This window comes from Peromyscus californicus, unplaced genomic scaffold (genome assembly GCF_007827085.1).
Source record: "Peromyscus californicus insignis strain IS unplaced genomic scaffold, ASM782708v3 Scaffold_1__1_contigs__length_55948999, whole genome shotgun sequence".
NCBI classification, from domain to species: domain Eukaryota; kingdom Metazoa; phylum Chordata; class Mammalia; order Rodentia; family Cricetidae; genus Peromyscus; species Peromyscus californicus.
Window position 1 is genome coordinate 7,401,201 of NW_026294492.1, and position 7,764 is coordinate 7,408,964.

The 7,764-nt window shown below is 49.9% G+C and overlaps 1 long non-coding RNA gene across 1 annotated transcript; it reads right to left on the reverse strand.

Annotated features, from left to right (window-relative positions):
• Positions 1-263: 263 nt before the first annotated feature.
• On the reverse strand, positions 264-4,499 carry LOC128115136 (uncharacterized). The gene is made up of 2 exons (XR_008220018.1): positions 3,198-4,499; positions 264-1,337 (listed from the first exon to the last, which is right to left on the reverse strand). It is a non-coding gene; the product is annotated as an uncharacterized LOC128115136 (long non-coding RNA).
• Between the last annotated feature and the right edge of the window lie 3,265 nt (positions 4,500-7,764).

Genomic DNA, 7,764 nt, shown 5'->3' on the forward strand with positions numbered 1-7,764 from the left:
TCCGGGTTGTTATTGTTGTGATGAAACACCATGACCAAAAGCAACCAGCGGGTGTCATTGGGCTTACATTTCCACACTAGTCCATCATCAAAGGAAATCAGGACGGGAGCTCAAACAGGGCAGGATCCTGGAGGCAGGAGCTGATGCAGAGGCCATGGAGGGGTGCTGCTCACTGGCTTGCTCCCCATGGCTTGCTCAGCCTGCTTTCTCATAGAACCCAGGACCACCAGCCCAGGGATGGCACCACCCACAATGTGAAGCAATACAGTTTTAACAATCTTTAATTAAGCAATCAATCTCTAATTAACAAAATGCCCTACAAGCTTTCCTACAGCTGGATCATATGGAGACATTTTCTCATTTGGGGTTCCCTCCTCTCAGATGACTCTGGCTTATGTCAAGTTGAGATAAAACTAACCAGCACACCTTAGAAGCATGAGTTGCTGTGTTTGAGCCTTCAAACCTCCATTTAAAAAAAAAAAAAAAAAAAAAAGCCGGGCATGGTGGCATGTGCTTGTAATCCCAGCACTAGGGAGGCAGGCTTAAGCAGATCTCGGAGGCTCACCCACCAGAACCTACTTGGCAGTCTCCAGGCCAGTGAAAGACCCTGTCTCCAAAAACAAAGTGAATGGCACCCGAGGAACGGCATGCAAGACTGACCTCTGGCATACACACGTCTGTAAACTTGCACACATGAGCGCGTGCGCGCGCACACACACACACACACACACACACACACACACACACACACACACACACACACACGACCTTTAGCATCTTTCCTAAAGATAACATGAAATGCCTCTGACAGGGGCTCTAAAGGTCCAGCCTGCTCTGATTCCTGAAGACCTGCTGGGTCCTCTCCTCCTTCTGCCCCAGGATCCCTTTGGCAGGGCACACCACACCCTCGCCTCCTGTGCCCTTGCCTTGGTCTCTTCTCACAGAGCTGGTCATCCACCTCTGCCCTCCCTGCATCCCAACAGTGGTACCAAGCAGAACAGGAAGCATGGATTTCTCCAGTGGGCTCCATGGTATCCGGAGCCAGCTCTCCAACTCAATGAAACCCAAAGATGTGACCTAGACACTTCTACATCAAACTGACCATCAAAATCAGTCACCACAGACAGACCCAAATGATGACATCTTCTGAGGAAACTCAGACGTTGTCTAATCGAGAATCCTCTTATTCCGTGTAGTCTCTGCCTGCCATTTCATTCAAGCCATTCTGTAGTTCTGCGGGGCATACACAATGCCAACAGTACAAACAGACCTGGCCCACAGATGTGCAAACGAAACCTCCCAGGCCGAAGGACAGTTCATTCCCTTCCTCTCTTCCCCTGTGAAAAGATAAACAAGTTACAAGGAGATCAAGCTTATTTATTCATTTATTTCTTGAAACAATCTCGCCTAGCCCAAGCTGGCCTCAAACCCACTATACAGCTATGCATGTACTTTCAATATCTGAACCCTTTGCCTCTATCTCCTGAGTTTTGTGCCACTCTGCCCAGTTTTATAAAGTACTGGGGATCGAACCCAGGGCCTCGGGCATGTTAGGCAATCACTCTGCCGGCTGAGCTACATCCCCAGCCGGTACCTTCTCTGGTCGCCTTCTTTATTTCCCTGTGTGTGCTTGGTTCTGGGTTCTCCCTCTCACTGTTCTTAACTCTCACCAGTTCCCTGATTGTTTGACGAGTTAAGTAAGATCTCTGACATATGTTCACTCTATATTTCCGTGACAGTTCACATCACAAGCGCTTTAGAACACACACCAGGAAGTTTTGACTCAATTGCTGAAAGCTCTGACTCAAACGGTTCCAGGGGGAGCAGGATTTATTACCCAGCATTATCAATCAGCGCAAAGGAGGCTGCTCTGGGCACCTAAGGCGTGGAGAGCCAAGGTTCAGCCTGTACCCTGTCCCTTGCTCGGAGTGGCTCGGAGTGTGGGCGTGGCCTGGTTCACAGTGTGGGCGTGGCCTGGTTCACAGTGTGGGCGTGGCTTCTCCCTGGAGATTAGGCCACTGCTGCAGCCTGACAGCTTAAATAGGGATGAAGTCAAGGGCAAGGGCAAGAAAAGCCTGTCTTCTCAGGTGTCTTCGTTCCTTTTTATTGCCGTGATAAGACATCGCGGCCAAGGCAACAAATAAGAGAAAGTGCTTCATTTGGGGGCTTACAGTTTCACAGCGTTAGAGTTCATGACCATCATGGCGGGAAGCATGGTGGCAGGCAGGCATGGTGCTGGCGCTTACATTTAGATTTTTTTTTTTTTTTTTTTTTTGAGACAGGGTTTCTCTGTGTAGCTTTGCGCCTTTCCTGGAACTCACTTGGTAGTCCAGGCTGGCCTCGAACTCACAGAGATCCGCCTGGCTCTGCCTCCCGAGTGCTGGGATTAAAGGCGACATCTAGATTTGTAAGCACGAGGCAGAGAGAACTAACTGGGAACAGCATGGGCTTTTGAAACCTCAAAACCCACCCCCTGGTGACACACTTCCTTCAACAAAGCCACACCTCTTAATCCTTCCCAAACAGTTCCATGAACTGAAGACCAAGCATTCCAATATATGAATGAGCCTATAGGGCTATCTCATTCAAACCCCCCACCACACACACATACCAGGCATCTCTCTTTATGGACAATATCTCCCTCGCCCCTCCTTGACAACTGCCATGAGGGGTCTGACTCAACTCACTGCTCTTAGGGGCTGACATTGGAATAGCAGGTTCAGTAAGGCACATGGCTGTGCCACAAAGAGGGTCAGCCTGCACAAACCATGCATTGGTCGGAGAGCACAGTTAGTAGTCACTCACAATTCTGGAAATAGCTCTTCTTCGGCCCTTCACCTTCAAACACAGGCCCTGGACCAGGTCAGGTGCCCTCCTATCTCAGATCTCTCCTCCTTTTCCCATGGGGCATAGGCCCTTCCTATGACCTAGTAACACACAGAGCCACCGTCTACACACCAGTCTGTGCATACAGCTTTAGAGGCTCCTGAGAGAGGCCTGTGGGTACTGAGGAGGCGGAGAAGGACGCAAGAGTGGGCGGTGCTCAGTTTGGGGAACACCTGCTCTTTTGTACCCATTTCACTTCGGTGGGCCAGAACCTCCCTTCCCCTGCCTGACACCCGGTCCCAGGCAGGCTACCTCCTGCCTTCTCACGCCTCTGGCTCTATCTGTCCCCAGGCTGCCCTTCGCCCACTCACCTCACCAGAGAAGCTGGCTTGTCTCTTTCATCTAGGCATCCCCACAGCAGGGGGCAGAGGTCTGACAGATGTGGGACTTTCCAGATGGGAGGCTGGGGTGCAGCTACTGAGAACAGGCAAGGCATCATCTCTCCCCTGCTTCAGCACATACACAAACCAGCAGGGCATGGACCAGCTTTCGAGCGGGATTGAGAGAGTAACTTAAAAGCACATATCACAAAGCAGTGCAGCCAGTGACGCCTGGTGGGAAGCTCCTGGGTGGAGGACAGACGGGCATCTTACCGACCAAGGCAAACTTGATTCACAGAGCAGGGTCCAGGGGCTCCGGGTCAGGCAGCTCTCGGAAGAGCCCAGCTCCGTGTCGAGTGAGTTACAAACCCATCCGCACACTTGAACGCTGGTTTTCCACAGAAGCCGAGAGCCGGACATCAACACTCTGCCAACAGCTTTCCAGTCAAGCGGCCTGTGTGTCAGCCTGACTCTGCGTCTACAGCAGCTCCAGGGACAGGAGCAAAAAGACACAAGGGAAGAAGGACTACCCAGCCCGTTCCTCACGGGAGTGGGGAGAGCAGGAGGTGGAGCTCTCCAGAAGCTGCATTCCCCCCTCCAGACTCTGCAAGGCCGGGAAGTTGCTTGCACAGCAATGCGTCAGTCAGTAACCTCTGACTTCAGTTCTTCCAAACCAGTCGTCTGCAGAAAGTTGGACACATTCAAGAACTCCTCCTCCTCCTCCTCCTCATCCTCATCACCATCATCAGGCTTCTTAAATAGCTCCAGCATGCATGCATACTCTATATTATCAGTCTTCAACCGCTTTAAAACAATGATGCATGGGGGTTGCCTGCAATGTGTGTCTGGGTATCTCATGACAGCCTGGTGCCTACAGAGGACAGAAAAGGACATCAGATCCTCTGCATCCTCAAGAAGTAATAACACACTTCGAACTGTGTGTATGTATGGATACATGTCCGTGTGTGTACACATGCATAGATGTGCATATGGAAGCCAGAGGCTAACCCCAGGTGTCATCCCCAATCATCCTCCATCCTATTCCTTGAGACAGGGTCTCTCACTGATTCAACAACCTGGACAGCAGACCCCCGTGAGCTTCCTGTCTCTGCCCTGCTCCCAAGCACGGGCTGTTGCATCCATTTTGTTTGTTTGTTTGGTTTGGTTTGGTTTTTCGAGACAGGGTTTCTCTGTGTAGCTTTGGTGCCTGTCCTGGATCTCGCTCTGTAGACCAGGCTGGCCTCAAAATCACAGAGATCTGCTTGGCTCTGCCTCCCAAGTGCTGGGATTAAAGGTGTGTGCCACCACCACCTGGCTGCATCCATTTTTTATATGGGTGCTGGAGATGGAAACCAGGTCCTCACACTTGTTTAGAAAATACATTATTGACTGAGCCACCTTTTTGTCTTGTTTTTTTAAGACAGGGTATCTCTGTGTAGCCCTGGCTGTCTTGGAACTCATTTTGTAGACCAGGCTGGCCTTGAACCCAGAGATTCACTTGCCTCTGCCTCCCAAGTACTGGGATTAAAGGCTTGATGGACCCATTTTGCTAAATAATATAGCTAATAAAAATATTGGCCAATATTTTGGTTAAGAAGGAAACAGATGCCAGGCGTGGTGGCGCACACCTTTAATCCCAGTACTTGGGAGGCAGAGGCATGCAGATCTCTATGAGTTCGAGGCCAGGCTGGTGTACAAAGTGAGTTCTGGGACAGCCAGGGTTGTTACACAGAGAAACCCTGTCTTGAAAATCTTGAAAAACCTAAAAGGAGGAGGAGGAGGAGGAAACAGACTCAGAAGTCTGTAAAGTAATCGCCTGAGAGTCTACAGCTGGTGACGGGCAAAGTTTACCTTTAAGCACATGGGATTGTGAAATCAGGCTCCTCCAGCACCTCCAGGCTGCCATCCCCTCAAAACCTCCCATCACCAGGCCTTACAGTGCATGCCTGTGGCTCAAGAGAATGCGGCAGGGAGGTCAGTTGACACCGTGCATTTGAGACCAGCCTAGGCCGTGGGATAGACTCCCCTCCACCCTAGTTTTGCTTCTGATACTGCGATAAAAAAATACCCTGATAAGAATTGCATCTCAGAGAAATGGTTTATTTTCATTTAAAATTCCAGGTTACAGTCCATCACCACATGACGTCATAGCAACAGGCGCTTGAAGCAGCTGGTCACATCACACCCATCGTCAAGAGCAGAGAGAAACGAATGGATGATGCTAATTCACTTGCATGTGCTCAGCCCAATGTTTCCTCTCTTTACACAGCTCTGGAACCCCCATGGGCAGGGTCCTTTCTACCTCAACTAACTTAGTAAGTTCATCCCCTACAGACATGCCCACAGGCCAATACAAGGGGACAATTCCTTGCTGAGACTCTCTTCCTCAGTTCTAGGTTGTATCAAACTGACAATTGAAGATGAGCATCAGGGGCTAGACGGATGGCTCTGTGGGTAAAGGCGTGCATTGCCCTTCCAGAAGACTTGAGTTCGGTTCCCAGCACCCATGGATGGAGTTCTGTATCTCCAGGGGATCAAACACCCTCTTCTGTGGGTACATACACAGAGACACACACATAGACACATGGACACATAAATAAAAATAAATATTAAATAAGTAAAAATAAAGCTGACTATCACACCTTCTCGAAACACAAACGAAACTTCCCATCACCCTCCCTGGACTTTCTCTGACCCTGTCCACATTTCAAAGGACAAATCTGAGTGTTTACAGAAGTGCAGAACAACACCCAGAATAAAGTACTGCACTGACTCACCCTCACTAGTTAGCAGTTCCCAGAATTCCTGAGACATCACATTTTCTGATGAAAAAGCACAAGCAGCTTTTGGATTAATCACTCTTCTGCCTGATTCAAAATTTCACTTAATTGGTCGCTGCTGTGACAAGCGGTACTCTTATGTACCTGCCTGGACACCACCCACGTGTGTATTCCTTGCTTCTCTCACTGCTGTAGCCAAATTCCCCACAAGAGGCAACTGAAGGAAGTGGGAGGGGCTTGTTTGGGCTCACAGTTCGAAGGAAGACAGTTCATCACGGTGCAGAAAGTATGGAGGCAGGGGCGTGTGGGGGCTGGTCACATGACATCTGTAGTCAGGAAGCCGAGAGAAGGCAGGGCATGGGGCTAGGCTGAGAAACCTCGAGAGCCAGCCCCAGTGATCCACTCCTTCCAGCTCGGTCCCACTTCAAGTCACACTGTTCACTGGAGATCAAATGGTCCCTCCCCGTCTCTCCCTCCCCTTCTCTCCCTCTCTCCCCCTCTCCCCCTCTCCCACTCTCCTTTTTGTGCGTGAAATGTGATCAGATGCTTTCTGACTTCCAGGCTGGAGCCAAAGTAAAATCTCTTTTTGTAGAATCTTTTACTGCATCAGTGGAAAGGTAACTAATACAGGTGTCCATCAAAACAACACAGTGGCGACATGTTAAGAAGGGAGAGAGGTACATTTTCGGAAGAGCTGTGGATCTAGATTTTTCTGTGGCTGACCGTTGAGATGTCCCGGGTGTGGCTGGAGATGGCTGTGTCTTGTCTGTGGGTGTCCACACTTACCACGATCAACGTTGGGGGGCTCTTGGATGGTCTTGGCTAAGCATGCACTCTCAGATGGAAGTTGGAGCGTGCTTTAATCCCAAAGCATTTCCCCCAAGGAATCCCAGCTCTGCTGAGGCACGCCTAGCCCGAGAACATTGTCTAAATGCAGCTTGAAATGCATTTTCTCAAGATACTCTTCAGCTCTCCTAATGAAGTCACAAAAATCTTAACCTTGATTGCAGTTAGCCTGCTCAAAACCCAGAACTTCGTACAGAAGAAAGTGCTCAGTGACCAAGAGGAAGAGGAAGAATATTGAGTGTGAATTAAGGCTACCGCCTGCTCTGTGCAACTTCCATAAAGTATTCAAAGGACGGGAAGGGTTGCGGTGAAGATTTCTATTTTTTCCCGATTACTCTAAAGAAGTTATAGATTCTGTGATCTTTGGGGATCACATTTATTTCATTTATTTATTTACTTGTGTGTGTGTGTTTGTTCATCCATGTGTGTGGAGGTGCAGGTGCGCCACGCTGCAGGTGTGACAGTCACAGGGCAACTCTATGGAGTCTCTGCTTCCACATTCACGTGGATCCTGGGGGCTCAGTTCAGGCTGCCAGTCTTACAGGAGTCTTTACCTGTTGGGCCATCTCACCAACCTTTTGTTAGCTGTTTGAAAGGTTCTCACACTGGTACCTCAGGCTAGCCTACAGCTTACTTAATGTAATCCAGGCTAGCCTTGAACTCATTTGATTTCCCCCACGGCCTTAGACTGCCCAGGGCTGGAATTACAGGCATGAGTCACCATGCTAGGCTCCACAATCTTAAAATCTGTACCTCTCTACATCATGGGCCCCCAGAATGGGATGCGTAGAAGCAGCCGTGAGGCTGATGTAGAAGCAGCCGTGAGGCTGGTGTAGAAGCAGCCGTGAGGCTGGTGTAGAAGCAGCCGTGAGGCTGGTGTAGAAGCAGCCGTGAGGCTGGTGTAGAAGCAGCCGTGAGGCTGATGTAGAAGC